At 37.8% G+C, this 21,407-nt stretch overlaps 1 protein-coding gene across 4 annotated transcripts in view; it reads right to left on the reverse strand.

Moving 5' to 3' along the window:
• Window positions 1-21,407, reverse strand: part of FHL1 (four and a half LIM domains 1) — a 437,533-nt gene that overhangs the window by 38,177 nt on the left and 377,949 nt on the right. The window contains exon 2 of one of the 4 annotated variants that reach the window (XM_051967868.1): window positions 4,697-4,742. The exons of the other annotated variants lie outside the window; for them this stretch is intronic. The gene's annotated coding sequence lies outside the window, so the exon portion shown is untranslated. The remainder of the gene's footprint in view (window positions 1-4,696; window positions 4,743-21,407) is intronic. 4 annotated transcript variants of the gene reach the window in all.

Consider the following 21,407-nt stretch of genomic DNA (forward strand, 5'->3'; position numbering starts at 1 on the left):
GGAATCTTGAAGAATCGGACATGACTGAAACACCAAACAAAAATTTAATTACTCCTATATGTTCCTGTACTACTGAGAAACCCAACCACCAAATTCCTTTCCCCAGAGTTTTCACATGATAGCTTCTTCCTTTACAACTTAAATCACATCTCAGCCATCTAGAACCATCTCAATTGTGAACTAGAGAATATACACAATATCTATGCCTGCTTAGCCAGCAGACAGCTGGTAACTACAGTGGAAGCCCCAAGATTAGCCCCTACTAACAAGCCCCAGAGTGCTAATGAAGACTTCCAAAAGGAAATATGCCCAGCTAGCCCTGGGCCAAGATAGAGGCTGCATGAGAGGAAAGGGCATAATAAATGCAGCTTATCAGGTTGAGAGAATCTGTCACATGAATAGAGGCAAAAGGAATGTCGGAAAGTCTTCCATCTTCACCTGCATCTCACTGTTTCGGCAATCACTGGAGCAACTGCCACAGAGTGGGGTTTGGAGTCTGATAGAGAAAGCAGCAGAGGGTAGCACTCAGACTTGTGTGTGCCCCTCTGCCTTCCAAATGCTTTTGTTCTTCTCATTCAGTCATTTCCAGTAATGTCCTACTCTTTGTGGCTCCATCTAGGGTTTTTTTGGCACAGACACGGGAATGGTATGTCATTTCCTTCTCCAGCTCATTTTACAGAGAAGGAAACTGAGGCAAATGGTGAAGTGACTTACCCAGAGTCATACAGCTAGTACATGTCTGGAGCCAGATATAAACTCAGGAAGATTCTAGGCCTGGTGCTTTCTCCACTGAGCCACCTAGCTCCCAAAATACATTTTGCTGGTGGGATTAAAGTGTGAAATTCTTAATACTTATGAACGATCCTATCCTTCCAGATATAAAGGGAGATATTTAAAGAATTCTTCCTAATTTAAAGAGAATAAGTGCTTTATGAGAAGCCCTAGTGGGACAGTGTGGAAAGAACAGTGGCCTTGAAGTCAGAGGATGGAGGCCACTGCCAGGAGGGCCTTGCACAAGTCATCAGCACCCCTCTTGGCAAAACCAGGCCAAAAACAGATTAAATGACCTCTCACTTCCAACACTAAGTTAAAATATAAAGGAGAGGAAGGTCTAAAAACTTACTCCATTGAGAATGTGTTAAATAGGCAATACTACATATATACCATGAAGGATATAGCATCCTCCAAAATCTATAAAGATATAAGGGGGGAGGGATGAACAGAGGGGAAAACAAAAGGTGAGGGAAGAAGACAAGGGAGGGATCCATGGATGGAGGGAGGTTGAATAATAACAAGGCAAGTTAGGAAGCAGAATTAGAGCAAAAAATTAGCAAGGATAGGAAAAGGGGTATGTGTGTGTGTGTGTGTGTGTGTGTGTGTGTGTGTGTAGGGGTAGTAAGTATGTGTGTTTGTGTGTGTGTATATATATCTATATGGATATATACATAAATATATCCTTACTTGACTATCGCTTATTTGGGGGAGGTAGGAAAATGAAAGGGAAAAAATGGAATAAAGTAAAAACATGTGCGCAGCAGAGAACAAAAGAACAACCTACAAGGAAGCAAAGAAAAGATAGATACTCATGAATATAATTTCTTCTACTATTACATATCCTGGTAATTTATGATATTTTTAAAATCCTCCCTGATGTTCTCTGCTGGGTACATGACAATGTTCTGTTTTGTTTTCTATTTCTTTTTGCTTTTCTTTTTTTTTTAAAGCTGGAAAAAAAAATTTTAGAAGAGTAAAAAAAAATACAAAGTGGAATGATTTGATTCAGTAACAAGATCAAACTTTTAAAAAAGTCAACATTTGCTCCAACTACCTTAGCACTTTTTGTTGAAGCTTCAAGTAAATCCAAAAGAATATATTTCCATTTTATTTTACAACAGCAGGAGAAAACTTACATAAAAGTGTGCCACTTCCAAAAAAAATCACTAGCAAGGGATGTCCCAGCATCCTTGAGGAATTTAGAATTGAAAGGGACTTTCAAGGTTATATCATATCAACTTTGGTTCACTTTTCAGATGAAGAAACAGAACCTACCTAGAAAGTTAAGCAACCAGGTATAACCATGATGCAGTGGGTAAAACTGGCCCTGGCATCAAGAAGACCTAGGTTTAAATCCAAGCTCTGACACTTACCAGCTGTGTGACTTTGGGAAAGTCAATGAACTTCTGTCTACCTCAATTTCCCCATCTTTAAAATGGAGATAATAACAGCCCCTATGTCCCAAGGTGGTAATGAGATAATACTTGTGAAAGTACTTAGCACAGTGCCTGCTGCATAAAAAATGCTACGTAAGTGTTCAAGATCATCACCATTATTATCATTGCCATGTCTAAGTCAAATAAGTAGCCCAAGTGATAGAAGTAGGATGTGAACAGAGTCGTCTTCTGACTCCCAACTACATCCTTTTTGCCAGAATTTCACACTGTTGGAAAACTGGATGGAAGGACCAGAAATGGTGATCATCTCCAGAGGCTAGAATGCTGAGGGCCCTATTGTCAGGGAGTCTTCCCGAGAACCAAGATACTATACACATATTGTGAGAGACCTGGGCTGAGCAAAGTGGGCGCTCAGCCAGTAAGAGATCTTTCCAAAGGTCTCCTAATCCAGCCAGACACACTCTTCTTACTAATGACTGGGCAGCCTCCTTACTATTGGTGCCAGGGCCCAGCCTCTTAACTACTTCTCCCCTTTTATGGCTGTTTCATGTTTACAATTAATGCTCATCGGCTTTCTAGATGCCAAAAGGTACTAGGAAAAAATTCTAAATATAACAGATGGGTAAATGCACATGGAAACTGGAAACCCAAATGCCACCCCACCCTTCACAGCTGAACGGCTTAACACCTACTGCTTCAGTACTATCATGGCAGATCCTGAGGCTTTCTTCCTTTAACAGGGGAATTTCCCAGGTTTAGAGAGAACGAAAAGGCAGAGGAAATTGGTTCTATCCTATTTGCTCCTAGAGGAAAAGTTACAGAATCTTAAGAGCTGAAAAGATTCCTTAGAAAGGGCTTGATTAGTCATTCAACAGATATTTACTGAGTGCTTATTATGAAGCCCAAGGCTCTCATTTTCTAGGGGGCGGGTAATCTGAGGCTCAGCATGGTCAGTTGACTTGCCCCTAAGTCTAGGCAGGGGAGATTCTATACCTTGATTTTTTTTCACTCTAAGTCCAGTATTTTGGCTGTGGCACGATGCCAAGAACACTAGTGGGGTAGTCAGAAGACCCACGGCCAATTCCTGTCTCCAACACTTATTAACTACGCAACTGTTTGCAATCAACAGAGCCTCAACTTCATCATGGAGGGGGGAACTATTTCATAGGATTGTTGTATGAAATAAGGTTATATTTTGTAAATCCAAAAGGTATATAGTAAGGGAAAGTATTATTACTTAAGTTATGGTATATGACGGTAATGGAATATTATTGTTCTATAAAAAATGATGAGCAGGATGATCTCAGAAAAATCTGGAAAGATTTATATGAACTGATGCTGAGTGAAGTGAGAAAAACAAAGGGGTCCTCAAACTTTTGAAATAGGGAGCCAGTTCACTGTCCCTCAGACTGTTGGAGGGCCGGACTATAGTAAAAACAAAAACTTTGTTTTGTGGGCCTTTAAATAAAGAAACTTCATAGCCCTGGGGGAGGGGGATAAACGTCCTCAGCTGCCGCATCTGGACCGCGGGCTGTAGTTTGAGGACCTCTGAACCAAGAGACCTATGACAGACTTAGCTCTTCTTAGCAATACAATGATCCAAAACAATTCCAATAGACTTGGGCATGAAAGAGCCATCCACATCTAGAGAGAGAAGTATGGAGATTGAATATGGATAAAAGCATAGAATTTATACCTTTTTATTGTTGTTATTGTTGTTGTGTGCTTGTTTTTTTTTTCCTTTTGATCTGAGTTTTCTCCTGAAGCATGACAAATTGGAAAAATGTTTAGAAGAAACTTCACATATTTAACCTACATTGGATTACTTGCTATCTAGAGGAGGGGGGAAAGAAGGGAGGAAGAAATATTTGGAATGCAAGGCTTAGCAAGAGTAAATGATGAAAACTGTCTTTGCATGTATTTTAAAAAATAAAAAGCTTTTTTTCCTGAGGCAATTGGGATTAAGTGACTTGCCCAGGCACACAGCTAGCTTTTTTTTTTCCATTTTGAATTTTTAAAAATTTATCACTTAATAGAGTCCAGATTTTTAAACTGTGGTCCGTGACCCCAGTCTTATTACTAATGTGGGGGTCACAAAATTATGATTATCAGTAAATTATTTGTATACCTTTTTATATACCTATATATCTGGGATCATGCAAAAATTTCACAGGCTAAAAGGTGTCCCAAGTGGAAAAAGCTTAAGAATCCCACAGTAGAGAACAGATTTCAAGATGGAAGGAACCTTGGAGGTCATGTGCTACCTCTCCACCAGTGCTTTACAGATGGACCATCTAGAGCTAAATATGTGAAAAGATCTATCCCAGATGGGTCAAAGTGATAGGCATCAGAACTCCGATTCAAACCAACATCCCCTGGCTCCAAGTGCACCCCTCTTTCTCCTCTTCCACATTACATCAGAATGCTTTTGTTTCATTTTGGTAAATGATGGCTCTGGTCTCTCTTTCCAAGAAAATCTGCATTTTCTAACACGAGTAACCACATTCTTATATAACAGAACTTACCTTATATTGATGAAAAAGTCAAGAATCTTAGAGTTAGACATTCATCCTGAAGAAAAAAATTAAAAATACAAATTTAATCACCAGGTGCCACCACTGGCCACTTGCCTGATTCTTCCTAGCCAACAAAAAAGAACTGGCACTGGCAAAATCACGCTCACCCCAGTGGTTATGTACTTTTCCTAAAGGAGGAGAGCAATAATAAGGAAATGAAACATTTTGTATGGTTTTCAGAGAATGGGCTTCCCGTCTCCATTTTTGTGGGTGTCAGTGCTCTCATCGTAGGTCTAGCAGTATAGTGTAGAAATTTATTCAATCTCTCACCTCAATCCTTATTCACTAGAAAAACTCTGTCCTTTTCTCTAGATGATACATTTCCATACAATCACAAAATGGTAGGTCATACAAGTTAAAAGAATAAGATGGACTATTAAAATGTGTATGCAGGGGACACACCCGTGGCCTATTGCAGACCTAGACAGCCTTTACCCAGTCCAAAGGCATGCTCCAAACCCAGAGTCCCTGGACATAATTTAGGTGGTGTAGATTCAGTTCCCTATGAGCCACTCCCATTGGCAGTAAGTAAAACCATCCCTGATATAGTTCTACTCTTGGCCTCTTGAAGGGCAAATATCTGTCTAGTTAGTTGAGGCAACCTGGGACCAGAGACATGGATTCCTTTTGTCATCTCTTTTTCCTACTCACTACTTTATTGCTGGCTAGAATTTCCAAACCTGCCATCCAACTGCATCTTGACCCTAGCTACTATGCTACTTATTGTTAGTAGAATTGAGAACAAGCTCAATCAATCAAAGAAATAAATCTCTCCCTTAACTGGTATTCTCTCTTCTCATCTTGGAATTCTTCCTTTCCCAAGTTTGAGCACTAGACATGCCCTAGATGACTTCCAACCTCTACTCCCTTTGGATCTTTTCCTTTATTAAAAACTCTTTATTAAAATGCTCTTGACACTGCCCACTGTGGAGCTGGTGGGGGAGGGTCTCATCCTCTGTGTCTCTGTGTGTCTTTTTCCATGTATACATATATGCTGAGAGGCAATAAGACACAGTGGATAGAGAGCTCAGAGTCAAGAAAACCAGGGTTAGGGTCCCATTTCTGACACATACCAGGCAAGTCATTTAACTTCTTAGTTCCCTGAGAAACTCTCAAGGAATATAAGTTACAGAATAGTTGATCAACACTGGCAGAAGGAGCTTCAAGAGTTCTCTATACACACACACACACACACACACACACACACACACACACACAAAGCATGCTGGGTTAGCAGGTGTGACTATGGCTCAATAAGACTGAAAGAAACCAATGGGGGCCTCTTTTGAGTCTGAGAATTAGGAAAAATTTCACAGTAATGTCACTATCACTTCCTGGCTACTATCATAAAAAATGTAAAAGTTTCAGGCCTTCTGGTGGTGTAGCAGTTGAATGTCAATAAAATATTAAACTACAATGCAATAAGGTGGGAGGCATTGTTCCATCTGGATTACAGAATCAAGAGAATTTCAGAGTTGGAAACAACCAGCTACACAATTGACAATTGGTCATCCAGCCTTTGCTTGAAGGTATCCAATGAAAGGGAGCCCACTAAGTCCCAAAGCAGTCCATTCTACTTTTGAAGAGCTGGGTTACAAAGTCTTTTTCCTGAACCCAAGCTGAAATTTGCCTCTGCAACTTTTATCTACTGTCAAATTTTCAAACGTGCTTTTATAGCATATTCCTCTAAAATTCCTTTCTTCTCCAGGATAACTGTCCTTAGTCCCTTCAATCAATTTTCATGTGGCACAAATGTAAGAGTCTTCACCAGCCTGTTTGCCCCGCTTTGGGCACTTGGATTATAAATCTCATTCCTTAAGTGCAGTACCCAGAACTGAGGTAACCATTCTAGATGTGACCTAATTAGGACAAAGCACATCAGGACCCCTATCTTCATATTCTTCAGTGCCATCAGCTCTTCTTAACTGCAGCCTAATTACAACGGCTTTCTTTGGCCTTCATAGCATGCTATCAATTCATATTAAGCCAGAAGACCACTTAAAACCTCCACTCTTTTTCAGAGAACCTCTCCCCTCGTGTACTTGGGAAAACAATTTTCAAATCAGACTTCACATTTATATCTCTCTATTAAATTTTATCTTATTAGATTTTCACTCAGTGCTCTTGCTTATTAAAATATTTCTGAATCCTGTGGTTTGGTATGGCCCAGCTTTGTATCATTCTCAAATTTTAAGATGATGTCATCTAAGCTGAATAACCAGGTCATTGACATAAATATTTAACAGTTTTAGACCAAACACTAGGGGGGTCCAATATTATAACATCCCTCCACAATGACACTGAACCACTAATGACTACTCTTCAGGTTTGACCATTCAACCAATTCTCAATCAACCTCTTTGTACTATATTATAGATTATATCTTTCCTGCATCTCCTTCATAAGGAGAGAGAGAGAGAGAGAGAGAGAGAGAGAGAGAGAGAGAGAGAGAGAGAGAGAGAGATCTTATCAAATGCTTTGCTAAAAGTGAGGTAAACTAGACCTATAGCATAGTCCCTATCTAATAATAAGAGTGATCTTGTCCAAAAAAAAAAAAGAAACATAGACCCACATGACCTATTTCTGGAAGAAGCCACACTGGTTCATGGTGACTCCTGCTTCCTTTTCTGGATGTTCACTAAGCATTCTTTTAGGAATATGCTTTGGAATTTCACCAGCAATCTAAATCAAGCTCACCAACCCCTAGTTTGCAAGCTCCAATGACAACATAACTTCCATTTTTGTTTCCATTGACCCTGATCCAAATGCACTCCAGTGTTTCCCCTGCTCTAGTGCCTGCATTTCCTCACATAAGTACACTCTCTTAATGTATAATTCCTTTTTAAAATTTTTTGCATTTTCTTTAGTTTTCTTCTTTTTAAGCTTTTTATTTCCAAAATATATGCATAGTTTTCAACATTCACTCTTGCAAAACTTTGTTCCAAATTTTTTCTCCCTCCCTTCCTCTCACCCCCTCCCTTAGACAACAAGTAATCCAATTTAATATATAATTCTACACTGTACCTATACATCTTTGTTCCTTTTGACTATAATATGCCCTTCCAGAACCAAAATTAGACCAATGCTTTCTTCCAATGGCGTCAATACAAATGTTGAGATAGTGATGAGTTGAAAAAAGCCAAGACTTTGGGCCCATGTAAAAACTCATACTGAAACTATTCAGCATATAGTGATCTATTCACTTCAATTGGTATCCGTGTTGTACCAACAATATGCTAGCACTGTGCCTACCTCTTGGGGAAGATACGAGCAAAACAGAGCAGGACCCTGCCTACAATTAGTCTATCATCACATTGGGCAAACATTGAGTAAGAGTATAAAATTAAGGTGCTCCCAAATAGCTCAATGAGCAATTCAATTTAGGAACACGATGCCTGGAAATTAAAAAGGAGATTTAAACTGAAATCCCCATTGACCACTGACATGTCATGCAATCTCTTTTAGACGTCAAGGTCCCCACTGATAAACACAGGAAGTGAAAAAAATCAATCCAGGATTTAAATTTAATGCATATATAAGAGAAACAGAGCACTAGCCCAGCCCTGGGAATGGGGACAGCATCGGTGCCAGACAGAACCAACCACTAGCGTTCCCAGTCCTTCTCATCTCTGGCCTTAGGCTATCTCAGCATCACTCTAAGACTGTCCTGGAAACCAGAGGCTCTAAGAGAAAAAAAAGCTTCAGCCATGGATTTGTTCAACCTCAAGGCAAATGATTTCTGTAGGCCCTTTTCCTCATTTGCAAAATATAGATGGTAACTCATACTCCCCAAATTTATTTTAACCCCAAATAAAACTTTTCCTCAGAAGTTATAGAAAAGAATACTGGGGCAGCTAGGTGGTACCATGCATAGAGCGCTGGCCCTAAAATCAGGACTCCCTGAGTTCAAATCTAGTCTCAGCTTCAGACACTTAATACTATCTGGCTGTGTGACTCTGGGCAACTCACTTAACCCCAACTGCCTCAGCAAAAAAAGAAAAGAGTGGGCTATACAGAAACTCAACATAGATGGTTGTACTGTACCCTGGGCCCTTCCCCTGAAAGACAGTATACAAAAGGTGAAGCTTAGAAAGCAACAGGATGCTAGTATGAAACTAATGCTTCAAAGCTGTTTTGTGTCAACTCAGTTTATGTATTTTGGAGGGGGAAGAGTTTTCCCTTTTTAGAAAAATCTACAAATTTCCATAGCAGTTTAACAGTCCACATTTATGTTTTCTCTTTCTTTACACAGCACTTTCCTGACTACAGCCCCAGGAGGTAGGCAGGTAGTACAAGTACTATCTCCAATTTATAGAGGAGTTTCAGAGAAGTTAGTGATTTGTCCACAATCACACAGCTACTAAGTGAATAGAGTGGAGGTATGGATTTGAATCTCCTGTTGCCATGACATAATCGCATGACTTGCAATTATGGCACAGTTCCTCTAAGCCAAAAGGCACTCTTCAAAAACTCTACAAATGTGGGGTTATTCTTTCTCATCTTTATAACACTCTTCCCCTTCAAAGCAAGCCCAAGAGACAGTGTGTAAAGATGGTCATGAAGCAAGGATAGATAGACCAAAGAATCACAGACTAGATCTCTCTGGATCACAGACAGCTAACCACTCAAGAGGCTAAAATCTTGGGAATGAATCAGTGGTGAGACCATTTCAACCAAGATGGAAATGGTGAGCCTAGAATCTAGTCTGCACAGATGAGAAGCAATGACAGATTATGGTTCAGTGACAAGAGCACCTGATTTGTGGTCAAAAGGTTGGATTCGAGCCCCTGTCATGTCACCTATGTGACTTTGGACAAATTATATATTTTGGGGGGAACTTCAGTATATCAGTGAAAAAAGTGAGATAGACCAGTTAACCTCTAAGGTCCCATCCAGCTCTGAAGCTATGATCCTAGGACTGTGAAAAGTTGAGATACAAAAACCAAAGGAATAAATAACTGCTGTGAGTGTGATACTGTCAGATACAGAATAAGCCTCCTCAATTATTTGTTGTGTTTAAAAGTCTTAACTTTTTGATTGCTGTAAAAATCTTAACTCTAGCAATGTTTACTGGCTCTAGCTTTAATCTAATAAATTATCCAAATTCATTATTGTATGAGGTGTGAGCCAAGGTTTCTAACCTAGAAATTAATGAGCACTCAGGCATGGTTCCCTTTTACAGCTGAGCATCTGCTATTGGCTTCTCAAGGCTTTGTGCTTTGAATAGGAGAGTTGACAATGGAGCCAAACAAATTTCTATTCCCATAAAGGTTTTATGATGTTGGAAAAACATCTCTGATTAAAAAAGTTCCACATTGGACTTAAACTGCACTAAGGACCGAGAGCTAAAGGATAACATTTGACATTGAGGGGAAAAGAGGATGATGGAGGGTAGGCAAGGTCTCTTGCCTAAGCTCTTGCGCAATTCTTTATTAATCATTTACTAGCTCTTTTGTTTCAATTTTGAATAAAATTCACATGGGAGCTTGTTCCTGTAGAAGATAAAAGAATTTGCAAGTAGATAAATAATCCATGAATAAATGAACACAACCTACTAGTCTTAAACAAAATCAACAAAGGAAAAGTACCTAGCTTAGGAAGTTTCTCAATCTACTAAATTTAGATTCTAGTTACTGCATAACAGGCAGGAGAAAGAACAGAAGCTTGAAAAACCAATTCGAAGAGACACTAGGTTCAAGACTTTTAGAGAATTCCAGAATTTTCCAGGTGGAAGTGGTTCATTGATGGCAACCACTTAGGCCAACACATACTTGAAAAATAATACCTACTATAACATATTTGTGTACTCACAGTATTTCCTTAAGTTCCAATGAAAGAGAAATCAAAAATCAAAATCAACAAGCATTTATTGAGTGCCTACCGAATGTCACATTGTGAGGTGCTGAAGAAATAAACAAACACTATGTGTACACACACACACACACACACACACACGGTAAAATCTATAAAAGTAAAGCCAGAGTAAATTGGAACGGAGGGGGATCCAGAAAGGCCTCATGTAGGATGCCACATAAGCATGTAACTTTGAAGTCAGGTAGTGATCCAAGATACAGAGTTGAAGGTAGAGTACAACAAGACACGAGAAATGGAGTAATGTATATATATGGGGAAACAGCAAATAGAAGGCAAGGGAAGGCATATGAAACAGGCCCAGAAGGGCAGGCTAGACCCAGATGGTGAAGACCTTTAAAGGCTAAACAGAAGAGAAATATAATTGATATATAAATGACATATGATTAGGTAGAATGGAATTGTTCCTAATAATTTCTTTTATTTCTTCATTGGTTAGGGATTCATTTTTCATTTTTTATACAAGTAATTTGGTTTTCTTCTTTCTTTTTTATATCAAGTTAGCAAATGGTTTATCTTGTTGTTGGGGCTTTTTTGTTTTTCAAAGAAGCAGGCCTAAAAAAATCAGCCCTAGTTTTATTCATTCATTCAATGAGTTTCTGTGCTTTCAACTGTGTTAATTTCTTTTTTGATTTTCAGGACTTTGATTTTGGTGTTTCATTGGAAATTTTTAATTTGTTAGGTTTCTTGTTTTTTGTTGTTGTTGTTGCAAGCAAATAGTTAATGTGTTCCTTCTCTCTTTTAGTGATGAAAATGTTTAGAGATATAAATTTTCTTCAAAGTATTAATTTGGCTACATCCCCCAAATTTTGACATGTTGTCTCATTGTTGTAATATTTATATAACACCTACTATATGCCAGGCACTGTGTTAAGTGTTTAACAATTACAATCTCATTTAATTCTGCAACAACCCTGGGAAGTAGATATTATTATTAGGACCATTTTGTAGATGAGGGAACTAAGGTAAATAGGAGTTAAGTAACTTGCCAGGGTCACACAGCCACTAAATGTAAAAGAGAGAATTTGAATCAAGCTCTTCCTGACTCCATGCTCAACACTATTCACTCCTTCACCCAGCTGCCTTAGATACTTTCCAAGAATACCCTTTTTACTGCCCACCTCTGCTGCATTGGACATCGATGATCACTTTCCCCCAGAGGAATTTTCATGACAGTACTCTCTCCTAGTTCACCTCTACCAATCTGGCTGCTCATCACATATATCATACTATCTGACTCTTGGTGTTCCCCCAAAGTTGGGTCGTAGGCCCTTTTCTCCTCTCCACCTATATTTTCTCTCTTAGTAACCTCATCCACTCCCAGAGGTTTAACTATCATCTCTGTGCAGATGACTACAGAACCATATGTCTAGCTGGAGTCTCTTTCTGGAGACAATCCCATGTCATCAATTGACTATTGGACATTTTCAACTGACTGTCTAGGAGACATTTCAAACTCATTGAATTCAAAACACAACTCATTATCTTCCCCCTAACCATTCCCCTCTTACAAGTTTCCCGCTCTGTATATGCCCACATATGCAATTAGTTGTTAGTAACCATTTCTTCCTTCCTAACAAACAGCCCTCCCACGTAACCCCATCTCTCCACTCCCATAGCTTCCACTTACTTCAGGCCCTCTCACCTGCCTCCTAGAACATAAGTATCAACACTCACAGAGGGCATGAAGGGCCAACAGATTCAAATGCCATTGGGACACCTCCAACAAAATAAACACAAATACAATAAGAGACAGAGAACATGATATTTTAAGACTGTCCACATTTAGCCACAGGGATCCTTACGTACGCATTAGGGGCCCCATTTCTATTGTAACACACTCCTGATTGCTGTCTCTGCCCCCAGTCTCTCCCTACTGCAGTCCATCCCTCACACAGCTAAGAAAGGAATAATCCCTGAGCAGAAATCTAACCATGTCACTCTCCTACTCAGTCAACTCCAGTAGCTTCCCATATGCCCACATAATCTCTGCCTACACAACCTGACCCAGACCTCTCTACCTAGCCTCACTGCACAGGCCTTTCTAAGCTCTGCAATGGAGTTGTGTGTTCTGGGAATACAAATACAAGCATAAAAAACTATTTATTGATTTACACTCTGGAATCCAGCCAAATTGGCCTTCTCTTTCTTCCTCATCCATGTCACTTCCTCTCTGGTCTCCATATTTTTGTACTGGCCATCCCCCATGAGAAAGCTAGACAAACTAAGTCTTATTCTGGGCTGTTCAATGCACCAGTTCAAGTCATATTTACACTCTAAAATATAAATCTATGACACTTCATGTGCTTAGAAATGAACAGTTTTGTGAAAGGTAATAAAGAATCTTATGTTAAACTAAAAAACTCAAATCAAAAAACAACATATCCAGATATTCTCATGGACCATTCTTTCAAGTTAAGTGTCTTGCCTAGGGTCACACAGCTATTAAGTGTCTGAGGTTGGAATTGAATTCCTGTCTTCATGACTTCAAGTCCAGTGCTCTATCTCTGCACCCCCAAATGCCACAGAAGAGGGAGTATATAAGAGATATCATTATGCCCAAAAAGGCTATAAAACTGTGCGCACTCTTTGACTCAGCAATGCCACAATTGGGTCTGTATCCCAAGGAAATCATAAAGGAGAGAAAGGGACTCCCATGTGCAAAAATGTTTCCAACACAGTTCCTTTTGTAGTGGCAAAGAACTGGAAACTGAGTGGCTGCCCATCAGTTGGGGAGTGGCTGAATAAGTTATGATATATGAATGTTATGGAATATTGTTGCTGTATAAGAAATGATGACCAAGCTGATTTTAAAAAGGCCTGGAAAGGTTTACACAAACTGATGCTGAGCGAAACAAGCAGAATCAGGAATACATTGTGCACAATAACAGCACAAGAATTGTGACGATCAATTAATTATGAAAGACTTGCTTCTCAGTAGTTCAGTGATCCAAGGAGATCCCAATAAACAATGGATGGAAAATGGCATCTGTACCCAGAAAGAGAACTATGGAGATTGAATGTAAATCAACATGTGCTATGTTCATTTCTTTTTACTGTTTTTTCCTCTCTCCCATGGTTTTTCCCTTTTGTTCTGATTTTTCTCTTCCAACATGATTCATGAAAAAAAGTGTATTTAAAAAGTTAATATAGCATAACTAGAAAATACAAAACAATTTTTTTAAAGAGAGATTATGAGGGTGGAATCAAACAGGATGTGGCAAACTGACTGGATGAGAAAGAGGAAGGAATTGAATAGCACCAGATTTGTAAGCCTGAGTGACTGGGAAGATGGTGGTGCCCTTGACAGTAACAGCAAAGTTAGGAAGAGGGAGGGATCAAAGAGAAAGATAAGGGAAAGTTCAGTTTTAGACAATGTTGAGGTGTCTGTGGCATAACCAGGTGAAGGGAAAGTGAATGGGACCTGAGAATCATTAGCATTGAGGAAGCCAAGTGAGAAAAGAGAAAAGGGTTCAGGCTAAGCTTGGGGGACAAACTACACTTCATAGATGTAACCTGGATGAAAGAATCTGCAAAGATGACTTGAGGCAATGACTGTAAATAGCCTTCTCGAGGAGTTTAGCTACAAAAATGAACAGAAATATAGGACAATAACTAGCTAGCAGGGATGGACAGATCAAGGAAGGGATTTTGAGGATAAAGGAGATATGGGTATGTTTGAGAAGGGTGAGGAAGCAGCCAGTAGACAAGGGGAGATTTAAGATTAGTGAGACAGTGAGGATGATAGAGGGGCAACCTGGTGGAGACGACAGGAACACTAGATTAGATTGTGAGCAGCTTGAGGGCAGACTGTCTTTGGCCTTTTTTTGTGTCTGCAGTTTTTAACATGGTACTTAGAACATAATAATGTTTATGGGAACATAATAAATACTTAATGACTTCCCAACTGAATGTAGAGGGGTTAGTTTTAGCAAAGAGAAGAATTACTTCTTCACTTCAGACAGGGATGGGAAAAGTGAGAGAAGGCAACTGAATGGTGTGAGATGAAGAGGGGAAGATTATTACTGTTACTCATTACTGCAAAGACTACTACGGTCAGTGAAACTGGATTAGGATTCTCCAGGGGAACTACTTTTCCCTGAAGATCATCCCCACCAGCTGCTGATTTATTAATCCTGCTGGACAGTGAGCTGCCAAGCCTGGTCATTTAGTCCTTTTTCAGCTCACCATCTTTTGCTACGCTTTATCATCTGCTCAGGTATAACCAATTAGCAATCAGTTATACATACAATTTAGGAGATACCAACGTTCGTGATTCTCAGTTAAAAGAACAGGCTTGTTAGTTGCAGAAACAGAACAGGATGTTCACAGATCAATCATTCAGTACTTACTTCCTGGCTAGTTTGTTATTTATCACCTGCTTCCTACATATGTCCCACGGGAGACTGCCTAAGGATTACAAACACCAGATTCATTCTATCGTCCATAAAGCAGGAATTCAGCTTTCTAAAAAGCTGACAAAGATCCTTCCTCTCAATGTGGCATTCTACACAAAAGTGAAATGGAATTTCTCTCACAGAGGAGAGTGGGGGGAAACTGATACACCAGCTCAAAATTAAGTGATCAAAAACCATAGTAAGGTGGAACAGAAGTGATAAACTTAGCAAATGTTTGGGACCATTACCCTCATTTACTCATTATATTCTTACTTCAATGTTTATTCAGCATTGATACAAATATTATTGATTAGAAAGATAAAGAACCCAAAGAGAAAAACGCCCTACTCCCCCATGCAAACAGAAGACAAAATATTCTAGAAATACCCTCCCTAATGAGTTTCCTGCTCCCTTTAAAAAATGGCTACAGAACGCTGCTACACAGACATAAACATACAGGAGGGAACATAGTGTTAAAGCCAGAGGAAACCAAATCAAAAAGAAAAGAAAAATGGACAAGGAACTGATCTAATTAAAAAGAGAAAAGTATACTTTTATAGCAAAGAACAAACATATTATAAAAGATTAAAACTGGGAATGACGCTAAAGAAGAAAAAAAATCAGTAAGTGGGCACTCAAAACTGAATTTAGGTTAAATATGTTCCTTTTCCAACCTGCCAAAGTACTCAGAACATTACCTTGGAACCATTATTAAAAGGCCATTCAGATACTACTTAGCATGCACAAGATAATGCACTGCAGTTGCTGGCACTGGTGAATATTAATAAACGAGTTTTCAACAAGATGAGGTCTCTTCATATTGGATTATGAGATACTCCACTTCCAACAAGCCAGAGAGAAAAAAGGAAAGGAGAACATCACATTGTAGAGCTCAAAGTGGTCTGAGAAATCATCATCAACATTTATTGTGCATGTACTTGGTGTAAGACTTTGGGGAAGAGTAGCTGGATGGCACACAGCACCAGCCCTGAAGTCAGGAGGCCCTCAGACACTTAACACTTCCTAGCTGTGTGACCCTGGGCAAGTCACTTAATTCCAAATGCCTCCCAAAAAAGACCTTGGGAAAAGGTAGTCTAGTCTTTAGAACAATCTGAAATATCCTTCTTAATGTGGAGGCTCATGTCCATATGATAGTATGACATTCAGGTATAGGCAATGTTCAGGAAAAACTAGCACTTCTAGTGTCAAAGCTTACCGAACTCTTTTCAAGACTGCTCATCCACCTCTGATGTCTGCCTTTGTCCAACTCTCACCTGTGGCATGTGCAATAGATCAAATTATCTGATGGGCTAAGGGCTAAGTCAGGATAAGGTGAGCTGGGTGAAGCATATGAAGACTTCTTCCTGTTGAATGGGCAGAAGGAACAATTTGTTCCAGGGCCATAAGGTCAGCTGAAGCAGGTATTATGGAGTGCTTAGACCTCAGGCAAATACTGAAGGGTTCCATGGTCTTCCACTGCATCCCAGGCCATCCCCAATCATCTTGACTTCTGTCCCACCACCAGACTTGGATGACTCAGGAAGAGATTCTCACTTAATCTCTTAAATCCAATTCACATACAAGTGAAAATATCACCTGTGACATCACTGGTCCTCTTCAAAAACAAAGGGCAAACAACAACCTTTTCAAATATCCAAATTCTCACTTGACTCTCATCTGGCTTCCAGCTAATGCCCCTGGTTCTCTTCTTTCCTCTCATGTTCAATGTGTCACTCACACCCATTGCCTTTTTCTTTACCAACTCCTTTTTTACATCAGCCACTTCTTGATTAAAACTCTTGCATACCACAACCAATGGTATTTTCTTTGCCTTCCTATTGCCTTCACTTTTCAATGATATTCAAACCTGTGGCAACTTTTAAACCTTCAATTCTATCTAATAAGTAACACAATGATCAGAAATCTATACTTCAATGAAACATTATTGTTGAGAAACAGAAGAGACATAGATTGAGGAGAAAAAGAAGAGGGAAAATAGAATCAAAAAATGGCAGACGCACTGACACCATGGAAATAGGGATGCATATACATAGAAATACAGACCAAAAAATGAGAGAGAGAACAACATACACAGCCACGGAGACAGACAGACAGACAGACTTTCATAAAGTAACATCACCATCTTGTGGCTTCTCGGGATACTGAATATGAAGATTCAAAATCCTACTCGGTATTTTCACAACTCTAGGTAGAAAAAGAGTTATCCATTTCTGACACTTACCCTGTGGTCACAGAGAAGCTGCTGAAGAACAAAGGATTACAAAGTCCATTCTTGTCTTGATTTTTTTCTTAAATGATTACAGTTAGTCTTCCTTACCTCTATATTCTGCCTCCGGCTCTCACATAACTCAAATCCCCCAAACAAATCTTTCAAATATCTTTATTTCACTTCTCTCTCATTTCCTACTGACCTCTTTCCCAATTTTTTAAAATTTTAAACATAAAAATAAACATTATTTTAAACATTTTATTTAAACATAAATGTTATATAATTTTTTCCTACTTAACAGTATTTTTCCAATTACATGTAAAGATAGCTTTCAACATTCACTTTTATAAGATTTTGAGCTCCAATTTTTTCTCCCTCCTTCCCCTCCCCTAGATAGCAAGCAATCTGATATAGGTTAGACATGTACAACCATCTTAAACATATTGCCATATTAGTCACATTGTGAAAGAAGAATCAGAAAAGGAAATACCACAAGAAAGAAAAAAAGGGTAAATTGTAGGTTTTTGTCTGCATTCAGACTCTATAGTTCTTTCTCTGGATGTAGATATCCTTTTCCATCTATGACATTTAAAATGTCTCTCACTACCTCTTTCAATTATACAAGAAAAACCACCCCTCCCGCCCAAAAAAATTGCTATCACAAGTTCAGTAAATAGTTCAGTAAAACAAATTCCCTTAATATGGTGCATTTCTCTCTACATTTCAAATTCCTTACCCCTCTGGCATAAAGTAAATGAGTGTTTCACCTTCACTCCTGAGGACTCATGTTTTCTCACTGCACTGAATTCTTAAGTCTTTTTTTCTATAATGTGTTTAAATAAATTAATCTCCTGGTTCTACATAATTTGGCATCAGTTCAGAAGTCTATCTTCTGTTTGCTCTGAAACTGTGCATTTCATAATTTCTTACAGCACAGCATTATTCTATTACACTCACATATCAGAATTTGTTTAGCCAATTGTTCCTCCTAATCTCTGGTTTTTGGCTATTAAAAAAAGAGCTTCTGGGGGTAGCTAGTTGGTATAGTGGATAGAGCAACAGCTCTAACATCAGGAAGACCCGAGTTCAAATCTGGCCTCAGACACAACATTTCCTGGCTGTGATCCTGGCCAAGTCACTTAACCCCAATTGCCTCAAAAAAAAAAAAAAAAGCTTCTATAAACATTTTTGGTACATATAAGTGATTTTCCTTTCTTCCTTTTAGTGTATATGATTACTAGTGGAACAGCTGAGTCAAACAGTATACACAGTTTTTAAATTCAGGGAGCACAGTTCCAGACTGTTTTCCAGAATGGCTGGACCAATTTTCACAGAGCTACCAACAGTGTACCAAAATGCCTTTTCTCCCTGTAGCTCCTCCTACAGTTTTCATTTTCCTTTTTTTGTCCCCTTTGCCAGTCTGATAGGTTTGAGGTAGAACCTCAAAGTTGCTTTAATTTGCTTTTCTAACTATTAATGATTTAAAGTATTTTTATATGGCTGTTGATCATTTGATTCCTCCTTTTGAAAACTGTCTACTCACAGCCTCTGATTATTTACTTTTGGGGAATAGATCTTAATGATAAATTTCCATCAGTTTCTTATGGATCTTAAATGTGAGACCTTTAACAAAAAAATATGTTGTAAAAAAATTTCCCCAGTAACATAATTTAAATTATCTCTATTTTCTAGTGTGTTCTTTATCATTTGTTTAGTCATGAACACCTCTCATCCATAGATCCAAAAGATAATTTATTTGTTCCTCTAATTTATTGATATGATCTTTTATGTCTAAGTCATATATTTATTCGGAACATACCATGTGAAGTATTGGCCTAAACCTAATTTATGCCAGATTATTGCCCATTTTTCCCAGTAGTTTTGGTGAAATAGTGAGTCTTTTCCACATTAGTAGATCTTTGGGTTTATCAAACACTAGGTTATTGTGTTTATTTACTTCTGTATGTTTTTTTTATCAAGGTTGTTCCATTTACTGACCTCAGATTTTCTTGAAACTGCTTTTCAAATTGTACAGCCTGAGATCTGGTACCAATAGACCTCCTTCTTTCCCACTTTTTTTCCATTATTACTCCAGAGAATCTTTTGTTCCTCCATATAAATTGTTATTATATTTCCTAACTCTATAAAATACTCCTTTGGTAGTGATTGGTATAGCAACAAAGAAATAAATTAATTTAGATAGTAATACCATTTTTATTACATTGGCTCAAATTACCCATAAGCAATTAATGTTTCTCCAATTATTTAGGTCTGTCTTTATTTCTCTAGTGTTTTATAATTGGACTCAGAGTTTCTGGGCACATCTTGGTAGATACATGCTACAGTTCTGAACGGAATTTCTCTTTCTAGCTCTTCCTAATGAATTTTGTTGACAATATACAGGAATTCTGATGGCTTATGTGAACGAATTTGCAAATTTGTTGAATTTATTAACTGGTTCAATTAATTTTTAGTTGACACTTTAGTTTTCTAAGTAAATCACATCATCAGTAAAAAGCAACAATTTTGTTTTTTCTTTCTCTAGTTTATTCCCTCTACTTCTCTTTCTTGTCTTATTGGTCTAGCTAGAAATAGTGACAATGATACCTATGATTTGACTGGAATGGTCAATAGCTTTTTTCTATTACATCTAATGTTTGTTCTTGGATTGAGATGAATACTATTTAAGGAAATGTCCATTTATTCTTATGATTTCAAGTTTTTAATAGAAGCAGGTACTGAATTTTGTCAAAAGCATAAATTGTTATAATCAAAAGTATTATATTAACGATTTATCAGATTTATATTCTTCCTTATATTGAAACAACCCTAAATGTATCACATATACCCCACTTAATCACAATATATAATCTTTCCAAAATGTTGCCATAACCTACTTGCTTTTAAAATGTTTATGTTAATATTTACTAGAGATATTGGGTTTTTTGGATACTTTCTTCCTTTGCTTTCTTTTCCCTGCTTTGGGTAACAAGACCATATTTGTATACTAGAGAGAGACTGGCAGAGTATTTCCTTTTCATATTACTGCAATTTGTATAATATTTAAATTAATTTTCTTTGAATGCCTAAGAGAATTCAATTATAAACCCTGAGGGTTTTTGCCTAACTTCTTTGATACTGACTTATCTTTTTTCTTTTGTTAGCCTGAGGATTTAAATTTTTTAAGTATTTACTAATTTCCTCCAAGTTTTCAGATTTATTAACACATAATTGGGCAAAAGAGTCTAATACTTTATTTCTTCAGTTGTCAAAAAATTCTCCTTTTTTCATTTCTGATATGAATAATTTTTATTTTTTAAATCTTATTCGTTATTTTATTGAAAATGGCTCCTAGTTTTATCAATTCAATTTTTTTTACTTTCTATTTTATTCATCTTTTTAATTTAGTAACAATTTTTTTTATTGTTACTCTATTGGGAATTTCTGATTTACTATTACTGACCAAATTTTTAGGTGTGTGCCCAATTCATTGATTTATTTTTTTCTCTTTTATTGATGAAAGTTGAAGATAGAAAATTTCCCCAAAGAACTGCTTTAACTATATCCCATAAGTTTATCTGAAATCATTATTACTATCCTTGCTTTCCTAAGTTCAACTGAAACGTAATAGATTTTGCTTTAGCCACTCACTTTAACTTAATGTGCATCTCTGTGTTTCAAGAATGTCTTCTAAACAATATTCTCTATTTTCCTCATTTTTATTATGTTCAGGATCACAACTGTTAAATGTGTATTTCTCTACAACTTGTTCTCTTATCCTTTTCTCCCTTCTTTGCTCCCATCCCTCCCCCGCAGAATACAAATAAGTAGAAAATGATAAAAGAGTTTTACCTGACACCTATGATCTACAAATGAAAGTCTGTTGCCTTTCTGTTGTAGCTCTTCTCTTCCCTTTGCCCTGCCCATTTTACTCTTACTTTCTTTTTGCTCATCCTTCACTTTCTTCTCTCTAATATCTTAGCTTATTCTGTTTTTTTATTTTTATTTATTTAGATATTTTATTACTTTCCTGCCTTTCTTTTTATACCTCTTCTACCCTTTACCTATCTCTGTCCCCCTCTTCTTTCCCTTTTATTTCTATACAAAAATGTGTGTGTTTTTTTTCAATTTTCTTTTAACCAATTCAGATGAAAATGAGGTT

The sequence above is a fragment of the Antechinus flavipes genome, chromosome X (assembly GCF_016432865.1).
Source record: "Antechinus flavipes isolate AdamAnt ecotype Samford, QLD, Australia chromosome X, AdamAnt_v2, whole genome shotgun sequence".
Classification (NCBI taxonomy): Eukaryota; Metazoa; Chordata; class Mammalia; order Dasyuromorphia; family Dasyuridae; genus Antechinus; species Antechinus flavipes.